Source organism: Canis lupus, chromosome 16 (genome assembly GCF_011100685.1).
Source record: "Canis lupus familiaris isolate Mischka breed German Shepherd chromosome 16, alternate assembly UU_Cfam_GSD_1.0, whole genome shotgun sequence".
Classification (NCBI taxonomy): Eukaryota; Metazoa; Chordata; class Mammalia; order Carnivora; family Canidae; genus Canis; species Canis lupus.
In genome coordinates, this window is record NC_049237.1 from 41,662,527 (window position 1) to 41,682,804 (window position 20,278).

The 20,278-nt window shown below is 37.4% G+C and overlaps 1 protein-coding gene and 1 long non-coding RNA gene across 5 annotated transcripts in view; both read right to left on the reverse strand.

Moving 5' to 3' along the window:
* Nucleotides 1–20,278, reverse strand: part of MTMR7 (myotubularin related protein 7) — a 174,043-nt gene that overhangs the window by 137,827 nt on the left and 15,938 nt on the right. The window lies entirely within an intron of this gene.
* Nucleotides 312–16,112, reverse strand: LOC111090330. The gene is made up of 3 exons (XR_005371592.1): nt 15,427–16,112; nt 14,818–14,907; nt 312–3,207 (listed from the first exon to the last, which is right to left on the reverse strand). It is a non-coding gene; the product is annotated as an uncharacterized LOC111090330 (long non-coding RNA).

Below are 20,278 nucleotides of genomic sequence, written 5' to 3' on the forward strand. Positions count from 1 at the left end.
GTTTTCAGAGTATGGGTCTTTCACCTCCTCAGTTAAGTTTATTCCTAAATATTTTATTCTTTCTGATGCAACTGTAAATGGGATTGATTTCCTAATTTCTTTCTGCTACTTCATTATTAGTGTATAGAAATAAAAAATATTTCTTCATATTTTGTATCCTGAGATCTTACCGAACTCATTTATCAGTTCTAATAGTTTTTTGGTGGAGTCTTTAGGATTTTCTATATACAATAACATGACATTAGCAGTGTTTAAATCACTATGTATAGTTCACAGGCAACTATGAAGTGCATTTGCTTAAGTTTTTTCAGTTTTATTGAGATAAAATTGACACATAGCACTTATAAGTTTAAGGTGTACAGCATAGTGATATATATGTATTATGAAATGATTACTACAGTAAACTCAGTTAATATAATCCATCACCTCATATAGTTACAAAAAGTTTATTTTCCTTGTGATGGGAAATTATAGGATCTAATCTCTTAGCAACTTTCAAATACCCTATATAGCAGTGTTAACTATAGATAGACCTCAAGGGATTATGCTAAGTGACACAAGTCAGAGGTAGACAAATACTATATTATCTTGCTTATATGTGGAATCTTAAAAAAACACACACACAAAGAAAAAGAGATTATATTTGTGATTAGTAGAGGTGGGGGTTAGGAGGTTAGGAATTGGGTGAATGTGGTCAAAAGATACAAACTTCCCATTGTAAGATAAATAAGTCCTGGGAAAGTTGCCTAAGTTGTTTTTTTTGAAGTGTTTATTTAAATTCTAGTTAATTAACATATAGTGTAATATTGGTTTAAGGGGTAGAATTTTGTGATTCATCACTCAGTGCCTATCACAAGTGTTTTGTGGTACTCTCAATTTTGCTCTTTCTCCTGTGTCCCATTTCACCAGGCTTTAAATCAGACTGCCTTGTGAAATGTGTTGGACTCACATTACTGTAAAAAGGGCCAAGTCATAGAACTAAATGAGAAGAGAAGTAAAAATCAAGTCAATACCATCTGTTCCCAGATATCCAAGCCTGAGTGGCCCCTGCACAGCTTAATAGGTTGTGAGTATCCAAAGGAGCCATTTGTTCTGTCTCACAAGAAGGAAACTAGCATGTCCTGAAGCAGCATACCTCTGCCAAGGTTACCAGGGGCTCAGCCCATCCCTGTGGGTAGATCATAGCCAGTTGGGTGGTGATAAGAGAGTGGGGTGGGACGCCTAGGGAGCCCAGTGGTTGAGCATCTGCCTTTGACTCAGGGCGTGATCCTGGGGTCCAAGGATCAAGTCCCACATCGGGCTCCCAGTGGGGAGCCTGCTTCTCCCACTGCCTATGTCTCTGCCTCTCTCTGTGTCTCTCATAAGTGGATAAATAAAATCTTTAAAAAAAAAAAGGGAGTGGGTTAAGGAGAAAGGGCTGCAGAGAGAATCAGTGATTGGGAGGCAACGTGGCAAGAACAAGATAAGCTGTCAGAGAAAGTTGGGTTCAGGGACATTACAAGATGTACAGAGAATGGAGACAAACTTTGAAATGAGTTGCAGTACAATGGGAACATGGGGACTAGAATCTAGTAACATGTGGAAACTAAGAGGAAAATGAGGGACACAGAAGTGCTTGGTTAATGCAGCTATGCAGGTCGTGATGGTGTTGGTTGAGGTCCAAAATGAGTCACAGTTCAGGGGTGCAGTGTTTATTTAATGAGGCTCCAGATCCAAAGATATAGAAATGGATAAAGTGCCTTTGGGCTCAAGGACCTGAGGACCAATGAGCTCTGCTTTTTCAAGTTGTGCTGTTAGCACACTAGAGTCCCAGAAGCCTTTCTAATTTCTGTTCAGTGCCACCTGCAACTTCTGATGTTAGGCCTGAAAATGAGAGATGAAAAGAATGCAGACCCATATCTATCAAAGAGATTACCATTTGAAGGATTGGGATATAAGCTGTTGGTGGTTCTCCAAATTTTATACATATTAGAGTCACAATGGTGGAAAGTGGTGGAGTTTGTTTAAAATACAACCCAATATGGAGATCTTTTTTCAGTAGATTTGGAGTAACAATCCAGAAATCTGTATATAAAACCAGCATTCTAAGCTGGGTGCTAGCATGTGTGCAATGGGATATCAATTAGAAAAAAAGTGTCTCCTTTGAATAGACTGATTTTAAAAGCTCTCCTTCTTTAGGTCCTGCACACTCCTGCCAGCAAGAACATCCTAACCAGCAGGGCTGATGGAACTTCAGCTCCAGCACCTGCTACTTGGCTAGGTACAATACAACCTTCACAGTCTCTCTCTCTCTCTCAAAGAAAGAGGTGAGAGGAAGGGCAGAGGGAAAGAGAGAATCTCAAGCATGCTCCACACTCAGCATGCAGCCCAAAGCTGGGCTCAATATCATGACCCTGAGACCATGACCTGAGCCGAAATCAAAAGTTGGAGGCTTAACCAACTGAGCCCCCCAGGTACCCTCCCAATCTTCACAGTCTCTTTCAGTGGTTGGGATCCTTTAAAGGTGATTCTTGAAACACAATAAGAGAAAACCTACTTTAATTCAACATCTTCCAAACTATCCTGAAGATAAACATATCCTAGTAACTTCTTAAAATGAAAGATGCCTGGGTCTCACACTAAGTCTATTGTATTAGAGTCTTCAAAGGTACAGATTGGAAATTAGTGCTTTTAACACATGCTTTGGTCATTCTTTGCCTCAGAGAAGTTTGGGAAACACTGACTTAAGGATGACATAACCCTGGTGCAACATTTATCATTGGGGTGTTTTCCCATTAGGGAAATCAGAGGCATCTTTTGACTCCTGGTCTTATTACCTCTCAGAATGGAACAGAAAGGCAAAATAGTATGGATAGAGGAGCAGACTTGAAAAACATTCAGGAAGTACAAAATTCAGGGAAGAATGAGAACTTGAAACAAGCTAAATGTTTTCATAAAAGAAGATATTGGGAACATTCCCTTGCAGTTTTAAGCATGAGCAGCTGTTATTTATGGAGTTTCTGTCCACAATGCCTCTTTCCAGTTGTCATACTCTGCAAGATGATATATGAAGCAATTTCAGTTTTTCAACTCATCACTCCTGCATATTGTGAACACTTTAAGATGTTGTTACAAGCTTACTTGGCAATAAAATTTGTTCATAAAGTTAAAGGACATATGTCTCACTGTTTTCACTTCCATTTGATACAACACCACCACATAATCTGTCTAGGAAAGAACAAAAGATTGAATAAATATGTTAGAAGTGGATCTCTGATTTAAGTATTTTTATTTCTTAAATATCTTAAATACAACAGCAGAAACATGAATAAAACACATGTTTTAGGAATCTGATAACTTTCATGTGGTGACCAAATCCTTACAATGTGCAATGGTATAGGATCAAATCCTACAATGTGTGTATTTGTATAGTTTGAAGTTACAGTACTCATCAGTGTCTTCTAAAACTAAACAACACCAAAAAATGCCCATTTTTGTGACCTATGAAATTTAGACTGTATTCTTAAAGGCATTCTGGCCAAAAACTGGATTAGTAATGGGTATATAGTTTTAGTATGTGTCAGGATAACTTTTGGATGTTCCTGGCTGGTATTTGTGACCAGCTGGGTCCTTGATTATTTGATGGTCTAATGACCACTCATACTCAGGCCTGGAGATTTGGTTGACAACCTCAAGTCCTGCATTCTTCCAGTAGGCTTAACAAAATTGATTCCTCATGATGTTCAGATCTGTTTCTGAAGAGAGGGTAACCATGCAATGAATATTTGCTAAAAAAGTGATAAAGATGAAAACCCAACACAAAAATACCATTCAACAGGTATGCTTTACAAAACCAAGAATTTTTTGTGAGCAGCCAATAGCAACCTTGCCAACTATCTGATTAAACAGCCAAAGGTTTGAGTGACTAAACTCTGTTTATAGAGTATGGATCCCGTAGAGGCTGGAGACATTGGAACAGCCTCCAACCATGGTTCCAAGGGTGTGGTGCTAGGAAACTCTTGGCCATGATACTCAGCCACTGCTAAGAGGAAGAAGTGGATGGGGACTTGCTGCTCCTAATAATCAACAACAATTTCATTAACATTGAGATTAATTTCTCTAAGAAATAAATTTCAGCCTTTTTCTTTCTTTTTTATAATCAATATTCTTAAATTGAAATTAAAGAGCATATTTCCTAGAGTTGATTTTTAAGACATTTATTTGTTTCTAAGGCATTTGGGATTACTCTAGCTTAGTTCATTGTGTGACAGATGCTTGGGTCTTCTGTCACCATCCAGTGTCTGTACCTGACTAAGTTTAGATGTACCCTGAAGTGGGTATTGCTAAACTGGTAGTGAGCCTATATCACCACACATTATAACTATAAAAATATTTGAACCACATATATAGACTAATAGCTATGCCACAGTGACCTACCCTAATCATATGTGCTCTTGAAAGAAAACAATACCAAAAGTAGATCCTCTAAAAAAATCTATGAGTGTGGAATCTCTGTCAGTGAGAAAAGTAACAAATGGTATCTATTAGGAAGTTAATTTAGAGCTGACTTCCAGGTATAGCTTTCTTAACACTGTGGTAATATTACTTTTACCCAGATATTTTCTCCTTCCCCTTTCCTGCCCTCCACAAACTATCAAAAGTCAGACAAGATGAAAGAGATAACCTGAATAGTTCTGTAAGTATTCAAGAAGTTAAATTTGTAATTTTAAAGCTCCTGACAAAGAAGTATCCAGCCCCAGATGTTCCCACTGGAAAATTTTACCAAGCATTCAAATAATTAATGCCAGTTTTATACAAGGTCTTTCAGAAAGAGGAGGGAATACTTCCCAATTTCTTTAACAAGGCTATAATAACCCTGATACCAAAACCAGACAACAATACACAGGAAAAACTACAGACCAATAGTTCTAATGAACTTAGATGCAAAAATTCCCCAGCAAAATTTTAGTAATCCAACAATGTATAGAAAGAATAATATGCCATAACTAATAGAATTAATTCCAGGTATAGAGAGCTGGTTCAATTTTTTTTTTTTCAATTTCCTAATCTTCTTTCTTTTTTTTCTTTTTTTAAAATTTTTATTGGAGTTCAATTTGCCCAGTGCTCATCCGGTCAAGTGCCCCCCTCAGTGGAGCTGGTTCAATATTCAAAAATCAATCAGTGTAACCCACCAATTATATCAACAAACTAAAGAAGACAAATTATCATATCAATTGATGTAAAAAAAAAGTATTTGACAAAATTCAACATTGATTCATGATATAAAAGAAAAAACCCTCAGAACAGTGAGATTCAAGCAAATTTCCTCAACTTCATAAAGATTATTTACAAAAAAACCTATAACTAACATCGTACTTAATGATGAAAGAATGATTGCTTTCCCTATAAGATCAGGAACAACACAAGTCTATACATTCTCACCATTGCTATTCAAACCATTGTAGCCAGGGTAATAAGGCAACTAAGAGAAATAAAAGACATGCAGCTTAAAAAGGAGGATACTGCCTCCATTTGCAGACAATGAGATTAGCTACATAAAAATAACAAGTAATCTACAAAAAAAAAAAAAACCTCTATATCTTAAAAGTGAATTTAGTAAGGTCATATGACACAAATCAACAGACAGAAATTAAATATCTACATACTGACGGGCACTGAGGGGGACACTTGACGGGATGAGCACTGGGTGTTATTCTGTATGTTGGTAAATTGAACACCAATAAAAAATTAATTTATTAAAAAAATCTACATACTGACAATGAACAGTGAAAACCAAACAAAAAATTCAATACCATTTAAAAAGTAAATTAAATACTTAGGTATAAATCTAACAAAACAAGTTCTAGATCTAGTTAATGAAAATTACAATATGCTGATTAAAGAAATCAAGATTTTAATAATTGGAAAGACAGATGAGGTTCATGGATTGGAAGACACCACATAATAAAGTTGTCAATTCTCTCTACATTTATCTATAGGTTTAACACAATTCCTATCAAAATCTCAGCAAGTTTTCTTGTTGACATAGACCAGTTTATTCAAGAATCTATAAAGAAAAGGAAGAGTCAAAATAATTTTGAGAAAATAAATTGGGACAAATCACTCTTCTCAAGATTAAGTGTACTATAGAGCTATAGTAAACCAAGACTGTGGTACTAGCAGAGAAAGAGACACATAGGTAAGTGAAACAAAATAGATACCCAAGTATAGGTCCACACAAATGTGGATTCAATTTCTTTTTTACAAGGGAGCAAAGGCAATTCAATAAAGGAGATACAGCCTTTTCAATAATTGATGCTAGAGCAATTGGACATCCACAGGCAAAACAAAAATCTATAACCGAAACTCATACCTTATGCAAAGTTTAATTCAGTATGGATCATGGAGTTAAATAATATGTAAAAGCATAAAACTTCTAGAAAAAAGTAGGAGACAGTCTTTGGGAATGAGGACTAAACAGAGTTCTGGACTTGACCATAAATGCATATTCATAAAAGGAAAATTGATAAATTGGACTTCATCAAAATTAAAAACTTCTCTGTGAAAGACCCTGTTAAAAAGATGAAAAATAAAAGTCACTAACTTGGAGAAAGTATTGGGAAATCACTCGTCTAATGAAAGTCTTATATACAGAACATATAAAAAGCTTGCAAAACTGAATTTTTAAAAAATTAGAGGGGCTCCCTGGGTTGCTAAGCAGTTTGGCGCCTGCCTTCGGCCCAGGCATGATCCTGGAGTCCCGGGATCGAGTCCCACGTCGGGTTCCCTGCGTGGAGCCTGCTTCTCCCTCTGCCTGTGTCTCTGCCTCTCTCTGTGTGTGTCTCTTATGAATAAATAAATAAAATCTTTTAAAAAATAAATTTAAAAAATTTAAATTAGAAAAATTCAGTTAGAAAATGGGCAAAAGACGTGAATAGACATTTAACCAAAGAGGATATATGGACATCAAATGAGCACATGAAAAGATATTCACTATCATTACCCATTAGAGAAATAAAACTATGAGATATCATTACACAAGTATCAGGCTAAAATTTTTAAAAATAATGATAGTGGGAAAGGCTGGCAACAATGCAGGGAAACACATTGCTCATTCATTGTTAATAGAAATGTTAAATGCCACAGCCACTTTGGAAAACAGTTTGGCAGTGTTTCTTAAAACTAATCATACAGTCACCCTATACCTAAAAATTGCACTTGTTAGCATTTATTCCCAAGAAATGAAAACTCATTTGCACGAAGAAACTTGTACATAATTGTTTACAGTAGCTTTGTTCCTCCCAGTCCAAAGCTAGCAATTAAACAAATGTGCTTTACCAAGTAAATGACTAAACAAATTATGGTACATTCATACCATGGAATACTGCTCAGCAGTCAAAGGTACAAACTACTGATGCATGCAGCTACTTGGATGAACTTCAAGGAAATTATGAAGAGAGAAAAAAACTCAAGAGGATACATAATGTAAGATTCAATTTATGTCACATTAGTGAAACAATATAGTTATAGAGATGGAGAACAGACTAGTAGGTACCAGAGGTTAGGGCTTGGGGAGGAGAGGTGGGTGTGGCTATAAAAGGGTAATGAAAGGTGTCTCTCGACAGGATAGTAATGCATCATGATTGTAGTGGTGGCTTCATGAAGCTACATACGTGATAAAATTGCACAGAGACACATAAACACACACATACACACACATATAAACATACACACATACAATAACTACAAGTTTAAGTAGTGACTAAGCCCTGTGGATTGTACTGATGTCAATGTCCTGATTTGGATATTATACTTCTATAGAAACTTCCAATGATGTTACATTGGAAGAGGGAGGTGAAGGTGCACAGGACCCCTCTTTACATTTCCTTGCAGATGTCTGTGAAGCTATAAATATTTCAAAGTAGAAAGATTTTGAAAAGCCAGGCAGTAGGCAGGATGGGCAAGAAATAAGTGTAGTTGGTGCTCTCACACCTTTCTAAGGGCACTTCAAAAAAGAGTCTTTTTGAAAAATAACTTGGCACACATTTTTTCTAAACGTTTTGCCTAGAAGTCTCCCTTTGGGGATCTCTAAAGAGAATATCTTTAATAAGAGGAAACTATATGCAGGAAGACATTTTTCAGGGTGTTATTTGCAGTAACAAAAAATTTGGATGCAATCTAATTTTCCAGCACAAGTGGGAGGATTAATGACATAAGACATGCATGTACCCAACTGTCATTAAATGTCATGGTTAAAAATACAAAGTAACAAAAGGAAAAATGCATAGAAATTAATAAAAAGGACACAATCAGGATGCCAAATAGTTTGCATTACATGTATGCAAAAGAGAAGGAACAAATATATAAGAATAGAGGTGTATTGGTATAATGAGGATTTGGATTTTTGCTTTTGTGCATTCTCAATGCCTTTTAAATATAATTTCACTTTTTCATACTCAAAACAAATAAAATCTAAAAAACAAAATAAAACAAATAAAATCTCCCACCTACCAATTTTTACTTTTACCACTTTGAAGAGGCTCAAGTACTTAGCTTTTGGATAACACCATGGCTCTGGATGTTTGGTGTGAGGAGTAGGAAGGACAAGATAGAAACAAATCACACTTGTCTGTTTTTAATTTTGGCTTGAGAGAAGTCTTATATCAGGAGGAAGATATTCTCTGCATTCTACTTTCTATTTCACATGGTCTAGAACTTAGTCGAGCACTATTAACAATAATGATTTAGCTCTGCTATGCATATTCTATGGCATATGGCCTGGGCCCCTATTCATCATTCATTAACATTATTTCTGAATTCTCAATCACCGTCAACAAAATTAAAAAGAACCATTGCACACTGTTGGTGGGAAGTAAACTGATGTAGCTACTCTGGAAAACAGTACAGATGTGCCTCAAGAAATTAAGATAGAAATACCATGTGATCTAGCAATCCCATTTCTGGATATACAGCCAAAGGAGACAACTCTCTCAAAGAGGTATCTACATCCCCATATTCATTACAGGATTATTTACAATAGCCAAAATCTGAAAAGAACCCAATGTCCATCAACAAATGGATGGGTAAAGAAAATATGGTATATCCATACAATGAAATATTATCTGGTTTTAAAAAAAAGAAATCCTACCATTTTCAACAACATGGAGGGCATTAAGCTAAGTGAAATAAGTTAGTCACAGGAGGACAAATGCTGTATAATGCCACTTACACGAGGTACCTAAAGAGCCAAATTCATAGAAACAGAGAATAGAAGAATAGAGTGGTGGTTGCCAGATGATTTGGGTGGGCTGGGGTGGGCTAGGAAGTCGTTCAATAGGTAGAAGTTTCAGTTATGTAAGATGAATACATTCTAGAGATCTGCTGTATAACATAGTGCCTACAGTTAACAGTACAGTGCTGTGCTCTTAAAGATTTGTTAAGAAAACAGATCTTATGTTAAATGTTCTTATCACACACAAAAGCAAAGGGACACAAGAGATCTTTTGGAGATCATGGCTATGTTTACTACCTTAGTTGTGATGATAGTATCACAAGTATAGGCATATGTCCAAACTCATCAACACGTATACATTAAATACCTGCAATTTTTTACGTATAGAGAAATATCAATAAAACTGAAAAAATAAACAAACCCACTGCCTTTCCTGGGCAGTATGATGGCTATTCTCTGTTCACTTTACAGCGGAAGTCTTGCCTATAGGATATGCTTAGGGCAAGCAGGTGCATCATACAGTCTTCTAGGTGCAAATCTGTTAATAATCTGGCAGTTTATAATAAATAAACAGTAAAGATAGTCTCGCTTTATATTAAGGCTTTAACATGGATCCCACATTTCTTTCTATGGGTTTATATATGTCTGATAAACACAAGTATCTATCCCCTCCCAATTCATAAAAATCTAATATGATTTGAAAGTGTCACATGTGACTGTGGCTAGGACCATGAAAATGCTTTGCGTGTTAGGAATCCTGATATTTGCCTGGAAATGAGTCGGCTGATCAGGAGACATGTTTGATAGTAACAGTGCTTACAGATCTCTACTTTTCCTTCACAATGTGGTGTAACTTGTAAATACTTATTCATATGTACAATTTAAATTTTTTTCCTATTTTTATTAGGTTCAGAGGTAAAATTTAGTGATTCATCAGTTGCATAAAATACCCAGTGCTCATTATATCAAGTGCCCACCTTAATACCCAGTTACCTCATCCCTCCACCCCCCTCCAGCAACCCTCAGTTTGTTTCCTAGAATTCAGCCTCTCTTATGGTTTGCCTCTCTCTCAATTTTCATCTTATTTTATTTTTCCATCCTTTCCCCTATGCTCATCTGTTTTGTTTCTTAAATTTCAAATATGAGTGAATTATTTGTATGTTTTAATGTCTCTCTCCCACTCAGTTTGAAATCCCAGAAGAACATGGTCATGACCCTTTTCTGCACTCTAGGGTCCAAGTCACCCAACAGACTGCCTAGCTCACAATTGGCACGTGACAAGTATGCTCTGAAATAATAAAAATGAAAGCATAGGTAGATATGATATTCTTCAGGGTGTTGGAATAGAGAGGAAATAAACCTAGTATTTTGAAAGTCAATTATGTGCTGGGAACTGTGTATGTTTTCTTATTTAATTTGCATTACAGTCCTCAAGCTAGCCATTATAATTGCATTTGAAATAACCAAGTTGAAGTTCAGAGCAGTTACACTGTTTTTTTGGGGGGATGGGAGGTGAGAGAGGGTAACCTAAGTCTGTCTGTCCATAAATGCTTTGTTTTTGTCTACATCTTACTGCTACCTTAAGCCCTACTGAGAGGAGAGAATGTCATGATAAAATCTCCTTTAGACAGGACTGCAAAATAATGGTAGAGTCCTCTGTGGAATAAGCTTCATGGGAAAAAAGGACAAAACTGGGGCTGAGCTCCAGCCACCAACAGGTGGGTGAAGAGGCAACAGAGAAACCCCTCGCCCTAGAAGCATTGTCTTTGGAGAAGAACTTTTCTCATGGGGTAGCATGGAATGTTACTGATACCAGAGTAGAGGTATCCTATGGATTTTGTGTGTGTGTGTGACTCTCCTTAATCTCAGTTTGGTTGTAATACTTTAGCTTTGAAAGGCTGCCTGAGGAATGTTTGATAATATAATGATCTGAGCCATTAAAATATTTTATTTTTTAAAAAGATTTATTTATTAATTTATTCATGAGAGACACAGAGAGAGAGCGGGAGAGGCAGAGACACAGGCAGAGGGAGAAGCAGGCTCCATGTCGGGAGCCCGATATGGGACTCGACCCTGGGACTCCAGGATCATGCTCCAGGCCAAAGGCAGGAGCTAAACCTGCACTCAGGGAACCCTAAAATATTTTAAATCTTCTGCAAAACCCAGTTATCAGAATTACTGTTATGTCTTTCTATTATCTTCAAAGCACATCTACTATTAATAAATATAGGGCTGCTTATACTCTGTTGAAGCCCAAAGAACAAAGAGTGGATACCAGTGACCTTGACAAAACCAGACATACTCATTCCTTCAACCAATAGTTTTTTGTGCCAAATGTGGGAATGCAAGGCTGATGATCACAGTCACTGGCTTCATGCCTTCATAGAGCTAACACTTTATTTTTAAACCATAATCAAACTCTGACCAAAATTCCCTGAATAAAAGTCCAATGAAGAACTAGAAATGAGAATTACTTGATTTCACAGCTGACAAGCATTATTGTTTATATGAAGAATTAGAGAGAAAAGCAATTGAATATATTATGTTCCTTGAGGAAAGGACAGATTTCTCTTTGCAGGCCAAATTCCTTCTGTTTCCCTTGAAAAACAATGCAATCAAAAAGGCAGTGGGCAGAAGGAATAGTGAGGATTTATTTGGCTAAACATTTTGTACCACTTGCCTATTTCCAAAAGATAGCATAATAATATGTATTAAGCCACATGAGTTCAGTGAAATTCCTCAGATAGTTTAAAAATAAGTATATAGTTAAATACAATCCAATTCTGTCTTTGAGTTCTATTTCACAAGGATAAGTGTGGTTTAGAAGCTGCTCAGACTTCAAGAAGCTCATACAACTACATTTTGATGAGTTGAGCATAAGTAAATCAGAAACATATGGATTTCATTTGCCTTAAAATACGTATAAGCCTAAAAATCAAGCAGAACAGTGGTTGTCAAAACATCCCTGGGAAAAGCGTGGTACAGTGTTTTTCTCAATTAAACTCAGTGAAATTCTTTTTGTTTGTATCCTTTAATGAATTCTAGTAAAAACTTGGCTTGGCAAGGTGCTGAATTTTAGTTTTCCCTATTTTCATGTCTCACTTGAGGATATGCCTTATTAATCTCAGGCTCTATGGATCACCACTGCGTGGCTTATGATTTTCTATTGAATACACGAAACTAAAAAAAAAGAAGAGAAAGTTCTGTGTTCAAATTTACTAATTTAAGTAGAAGTGAAATTGGCAATATCTCTTTCCTTTAGGAGTTAATGAGCACATAGGAGAAAAAATTGTTAAAATCAACTATTGTGTTTGAAAGAAAGAAATTCAGGAATGTGGATCTTGCTGTATTATCCCTATTTTGCTGTAATGTTTCATATTTGAATTTTTCACAACACATTGATTATTATTTTCAACCAAAAGCTTTTGGAAAGTAGACTATGGAAGTTTTCTCTACTTGTATGATTTTTTTTAAAAGCCCCACATTTGGGCAGCCTGGGTGGCTCAAGTGGTTTAGCGCTGCCTTCAGCCCAGGGCCTGATCCTGGAGACCCAAGATTGAGTCCCACATCAGGCTCCGTCTATGGAGCCTGCTTCTCCCTCTGCCTGTGTCTCTGCCTCTCTTTCTCCGTGTGTGTGTGTGTCTCTCATGAATAAATAAATAAAACATTGTTTTAAAAAAAGCCCCATATCTCTCTGTGAACTAGATAAAAACTAATGCATTGCCTTAAAGAATTTTTGAAGCATTATAAGACCTCATTCTTATTGACAAAGAAACTCAAAACTGTAGTAACTCCTTATTCCTTTATCATAAAGTTTAATTTTTAAGTGCCAGACATATATCAGCTGTACTTCAGAACTACACAGCATTACCTTTTTTTTAATTAAGCAAAACTTTATTTGTACCCAAAAGGAAAAAAAATCGTCTGTATATGTATTCTCTATCATTTTTAGAAAGGTCTACTTTTTTCCAGAGAATTCTAAAAACACAAGATTCTTGAAATGATTTTTTATAGATAACTCCGTGGGTGCAGCAGATTAAGCATAATTTTTGTATTCGAACCCCTGCAGAAGTGTTGTAGTATTCCTTTTATACTCAAAAAATCAGGTTACCCCTGTTGTGTATTTCCCTAAAAACATTATTTAACATTAGCCCAATATTTATTTTCATGATCAGTGTGAGTGGTATAAAGCAGAGAATTTGTCATTAGTGGGCTTCTAAATAAGAAAGCATATAATGCCTTGCACCACCCTGTCCTGACCATCAGCTGAGATCGAATGTCTACATGCATGGAGCAAAACCTGATTAGTCTCTGGACCCTCTAGCTAGTGAATATTTACAGTCTGTTTTTCACTTCGGTGTTTGCCTAAGAGCAGAAGCTTGAACTAAGTTATCACAAGAATTGCCCAACATCAAGCTTGTCAGCTGGTTTTTGACACCTACGTCAACACCAGATAGAAAGCAGCGATTGCAGCTCTACAGCTACACCCCTCCACACACCCCCTCCACACACCCCCTCCACACACCCCCTGATAACGCTAATCACAGGGCTGCCAGACAGGACAATAAAATAATTTAGCCTTATTTTATTTTTTTCCTAAGTTTTTTTTTTAAAGCTTTGCCTTTTGTATAATATTCTCCTCTAACTTCACCTAACCCTGGAGACATAACCTAACTTCTCCTGACCATTAAGAAGACATCATTTTAATCTTTTAGGAGAAAAATCAATCAGTATATTAGAGATGAATAAAGCAACACTAGAATTATTATTATTTTCTGATAATTTACCACTGGTACTTTATTTTTTGTATTTGTACAGGCTTGTGCCACGTTTCAACCAGTTGACAAACGGTTTTGACAAATGCCTAGTCATTGTCTTGCTGTCTCTCCACCTACACTTCCACTCACATCTCTGTTTGAAATCACAAGGTTAAAGGACAAGTTGTCCTAAGTATTGAAATCCCATATTTGTCTAGTGGTGAAGCATGTTTGAGGCAGGTACTACTCTCCTGCCAACTGCTTCAACCTTGACCCACAGGACACCTGCCACCTTCATTACAAGAGCAGCGATGCATTGGTGGTGCATCTCTCCTGATATTATGTTCTTCCCTGGGGTCAAGACATCCAGTTGACTAGAGAAATTCTAGAGAATTTTCCTACATTACATATAGGCTATGTATGTCATAGGACATGCTTTGCTCCAAGGAGCAAAATGATAGTGGAAAGATCATAACATCCTGCTTGGACTCCCCCCACCCCCGCCACCCCACTTGCTTCCACCACTAACTAGGGGTATGGCCTTGGGAAAGACAATTTAAATTACTCAGATCTCTATTTCCTTTTGTGACAAATGAGATAGCTATACTGGGTCATGCCAGAGACCCACTGAAGCTCTAGCTTTCAATGGTTCTATGGCTACAAGGTGGTTTACCAATGGACAGGAAGAGAGCACTGCACAGCAGAAATACAAATCCCAGGTTCCCTACTGCCCTATGACACCTTGGATTGCAACGTGCCTCATTTTCTTGGAGTTGATAGTGAACCATAGCATAAAAAAAAAAAAATCTTAAGAAGTTATCTAGCCCAGGCTTGAAAATATCCACTCACCTGATCACATAGGCATACACTTATTAGAAAGTTGAAAATGTTGCTGATTTCATTTCTCTATCACCAGTGAAGATCAATGGAGAGTATGGGCTGGAGAAAAATGTACGTATGGGTTTTATTCTTTGATGATTAGATTTCTTTTTATAATTAGTCATGGTAGTGAAGACAGAAAAGACAACATACACCATTCCTGACTTTGCCCCACAAGAAGAACAACTAATAATTATTCAATAATGAGTCACCACTGAGAGAATCCTAAAACATAGGGGTGAGGCCACACATCCCCTGTACCAGAGGACCAAGACAAACTACATTAGGAGAATAGGAGAAGCAGCTAAATGTTGGCCACATTGTCCTTCCCCCAGGCCAGCACAGTACCACAAAAGTCTCTCCTGAGCCGCTGGTTCCTACAGTAGGAAAAGAAAACTCAAGGGGTACAACCAGCCCTCTCCAGCATTGTGGGCCATTTTGTGGGAGCCCCTACTCTGATATCACACTATGAGGATTGCAGAGGAATCTGGGAGTTCAACCACTAGAAATCTGATGATGATAGAGGAAGGAGGCACTTGCCACAACCAGCACAAGGATCTTGGCAGATGGAGTTCATACCTGCAGTGCCCAAGTAGAAATCCCAACCACCAGCTTTGTTCATCTGCTCACCTAAGTCAGAGATTCACTCTGACCAGAGAACTTGGCAGAGTGCACATATTCCTGCTTCAGATTTTCAAATAAGGAATTTTGTTGTCCTTAGGGCCTGGTTTTTCCATGCCCAGGCAAGAAGTGGAGTCACAACCCCACCCACTGTGGAGAGTGTCTTCTCGTCCTATCTGACGAGAAGGACTGGTAACAACGCTTGGAAGCTGTGCAACTCAGCATTTCTCAAGGCTAGAGAAAGACAGGGAGAGCCAATAGTTTGCAGAGCAAAGTCAGTGACCCTTGTTTGGCCAGGAACTTGGGATGCAGGTTGGCTTGAGAAAAGACAACAAAGAGCTTTACTAGGTTTAGTGCTGCTTCCCCACTGTGTTTGGGCAGGGAATCTAATCCATAGACTCACTAATCACTGAATATAGCCTTCAGCTTATCCAACAAGGGGAAATAACCAAAGCATAGGGGCAGTTGTGTAGCCAATTCAACAGCCATACATACAGTAGCATTTAAACAGAGAGTACAGCTCAATGGTTTCCCCCATCTGCAGAGCAAAACCAGTGACCTCACCTGACTAGGGAATTCAGTGTATGCTCTGGCCTGACTCAGGCTCCCAAACAAGGAGTTTTACAGGCCCTGGGTCCTGTCCTTCTGCCCTACCAGGATAGGGAAATCTAATTCATAGTTTCATCTAAAACTGAATATAGTACCCATTTCTGACCATCTAGTAAGCCTAACCATAGAGCCCATCTTTCAGCCTCACCTGGATAAGGAACCATGCTAGGCAATGGTTCTCAGCCAGTGGCACCCCCACACCAACCCATTCCTGTCCTCAGAGCTCAAACAGTTGCCTTGCCCCAAAAGAAACCATAATAGTAGGTCACAGGTCCTACCTGCCCAAGGACCTTACCAGAAGACACATCCAAAAACTCAAACTAAGCTGCTGACTGATGAAGAATGGTCTGTGCTAAACTAAATCTATAAAGTATGGAACAGGAGCCCCATTACCCTATTGTGTAGATACCAATGTAAGGAATTAATGACCACAAAAAATCAGATAAGTGTGACACCATCAAAGGAAACTAATGAAGCTCTAATTACTGACCCCCCAAAATGGAGATTTATGAATTGTCAAAAAGTTTGGAATAATGCTCTTAAAGAAGTTTAGTGAGCTACAAGAAAACACAGATAACAAAATAAAATTAGGAAAACAAACTATGAACGAAAAAAGAAGTTTGAAAAGGAGATAGCCACCATTAAAAAAAAAAAAAAAGGGAAAACATGGGGCACCTGGGTGGGACAGTTGGTTGAGCATCTGACTCTTAGTTTCAGCTCAGAACTTGATCTCTAGGATGTGAGATGGAGACCCACGCAGGGCTCCATGCTCAGTCCGGAGTCCGCTTAGGACTCTCTCTCCCTGTGCCCTTCCCCACCCCTCTGCACTTGCCCTCTCTCTTTCTCTCTCTCTCTCTAAAATAAACAAATAAATCAATCTTTTTTTTTTTCTTTTAAAAAGAAGAATAAGAAACAAATCCTGGAGTTTGAAAATACAGTAACTGAACTGAGGAATTCAATGGAGTGTTTCAAAAGTAGACTCAGCCATGCAGAAGAAAGAACCAGCAACTTGGAGTTTAGGATGTTAGACATTATCCAGTTAGAGGAGAAAAAAAAAAAAAAAGAAGAAGAGTGAAGAAAGTGTATGGGACTTATGGGACACAATGAAAAGAAAACAGTATTCACATTATGGGAATTTCAGAAGAGAAAGGGGTGGAAAGTATACTTAAAACAATAATGGTTGAAAACTTCCAAAACCTGAAGAGAGAAGTAGACATCCAGATCCACGAGGCCCAAAGGATTTCAAATAGGTTGAACCCAAATAGAGCTACACTAAGACACGGTATAATAAAAGTGTCAAAAATCAAAGACAAAAAAAAAAAAAGAAGAAGAAGAAGAAGAAGAACTGTAAGAGCAGCAAGAGAAAAAAGAGAAGTTAGATGCAAGGGAACCCCATAAGACTACTTACTGGCAGATTTCTCAACAGAAGCTTTTCAGGCCAGAAGAGAATGGGATGTCATATTTAAAATATTTTAGAAGAATAACTATCAGCCAAGAATTCCTATACCCCAAGACGCTATCCTTCAGAAACAAAAGAGGGATACAGACTTTCTTCAACAATCAAAAGCTGAGGAACTTCATTATCCCCAGATCTGCCTTACAAGAAATGCTAAATGGAGTTCTTTGAGTGGAAATAAAAGAACACAAATTAACATCACAAAAACATAAAAAGGTAGTGCAAATCTCACTTGTAATGGTAAATATAGAGTTATAGTAAGATTCTGCAAAATAGTAATGGTGGTGCATAAATCACTTACAATTCTAGTTATAAAAGGTTAAAAAAGGGAATATAGCAAAAACAATCATAACTACAATATTCTGTTACTAGCTGCACAATATAAAAAACATGTAAATTGTATCAATAGTAACCTCAAATATGAGAAGAAATAAACATGTAAAGTTATAAATTCTATTGAAGTTATGTTTTCAGTAGTTTAATCAATAAAAGATTGACTGCCCAGGAATGAGTCATTAAAAATAAATAATATTTTAAATATCTAATTCCAAGTAAAGTCATTAACTGCAAATACAGAACACAGCACACTGGCATGAATGCAGAATATTTGTTGAAGGACTGGGACAAATGAATATGAAAGATGATCTTGTATAATAGCTACAGAGAGAAATAAATAAGAAGGATATTGAAGAATATTTGAAAACTTTTTTATTAGACTAACAACCCTGTCACCTATAGTCCCCAGGTCACTGTTTGTTTTACAACCTTGTCTAGGAGTGGCAAGAAGCCATGGAAACTCTTTTATCATTAAAACAAAAAGTGCAATGACCCCTCTGGTGAACTTACAAAGGAACAAGTACAAAATAATACCTTCTAGTATAAAATTGATTAGTTTTGTTGCTAAAGATGGAAAAGGGAACAAAATACAAAGATATTCAAAAATTGTACTTTATAGAGGGACAAAACATGGGTAAGCCTCACATTTAAGTCAATATGCTTGGCCAACCAGCTACAAAGTTGATGGCAAATTTATGCTCTGACAGAAAACAGAATTATTTCTTCCTCAAATCTCTTTACTAAATAACACCAGTGGATAGCAAATATTACAGAGGTGCTATATCTTATGTAGGGGTTCAGGTAAATAGGTAGAACAAAAGGTAAAGAAAAATCATTCCTCTTGAAAATCTCTTAGGTTGGTGGTGTTTGGATGCCAACAGCCACCCACATAAGAGACAAGGAATCTCTTACTAATTATAAGATCAGTACTTCCTCCAACACTGGAACAGATCACTACTTCTTTGGTTGGCAGCGAGTGAGTTAGATGGATTGCATGTAGGGACTATGTTAAAGTACATGTACCTTAATTTTTTTAAAAGATTTTATTTATATATTCATGAGAGACACACAAAGAGAGGCAGAGACATAGGCAGAGGGAGAAGCAGGCTCCCTGTGGGGAGGCTGATGTGGGACTAGATCCCAGGACCCCTGGATCAAGACCTGAGCAGAAGGCAGATGCTCAACTGCTGAGCCAGGCAGGCATCCCAAGTACATGTACCTTGTACCTAGAGTCATACTCAGTGTAGTGAGATATGAGACACATGGGATCTGAGAGCAGTGAAGGAGTCAAGAGCATCACATGTGTAATTTGGGTGAATAAAGAATGAGTAGAAGAGTAGGTGAACTGTGCTGTTTGAATTGTTCCCCTCCCTCTCACTTTCCCTTTATAATAGACTTGAGTATACCTAAATTAAATGAGCAAATGATACAACACTTTTGCATCAATCATGTGTTTCAAAATGAAAGAGCAAATCCTGTGCATGTCTTCATATCTATCATAGTTATGATATCTATCTTATTTCAGTTTGTACTTAAACAACTTAATGTGGAATTCTTGACATATACCTGAAAGAAATGTATTATACAACTTTGCTATGGAGAAGATCCATTTCAACTAAAGACTAGTTTGTAAACTAGATATCAGTTGAAAAAAATGTACTGAGATTAGTGTTGATACTAGCAATGTGTGCATCAAATAAAAAAAATAGCAAAAAAATTTTTTAAAACTTCATAGCACCTGAATGCCAATCCACTTACTTATTTACAGAAGACCCTTAGTCAGCTTGATGCTTGTAATGACATTTAATGCCTCCTATGATTCCAAACGTTTTCTCAAGTAGCTCTTCTCAGTGCCATATTAGTGCCTACACAGACAGAATGTTTTTCTCTTCCTCTGCACTTGCTCCTTTGGGTGAATTTACTACAATGGTCTCAGCCTTGGCATTGGGGAAGAGTGGGGAGGAGAGCAAGGAAGAAATTCAGCTGTCCAGGTGCTGGTAAAATAAATTCAAATAATGGGCCTCCTGGGTGACTCAATCACGTAAGCATCGGATTCTTAATTTCGGCTCTGGTCATGATCTCAGGTCATGAGATGGAGCCTGTGTGGAGCCCCGTGCTCAGTGGGGAGGCTGCTTGATGTTTTCTCTCCTTTACACTCTTCCCCTCGCTCCCCAGTGCTGTTTCTCTCTCTCTCTCTCTCTCTCTCTCTCTCTCTCACAATAAACAAATATTCAAATCATACGTAAAGGTGTCAAACTTTAGATCCAAGCTCATTCCCTGATCCAGTTATAATAAATCAAAGATAATATTTTGACCCCAATTTCCGTGTCTATTTCTTGATTGTCCCTCAGAACCCGGAGGGAAGAGAAATAAGATTAATTCTCAAGCCTGAGCACATGACATCTCGGC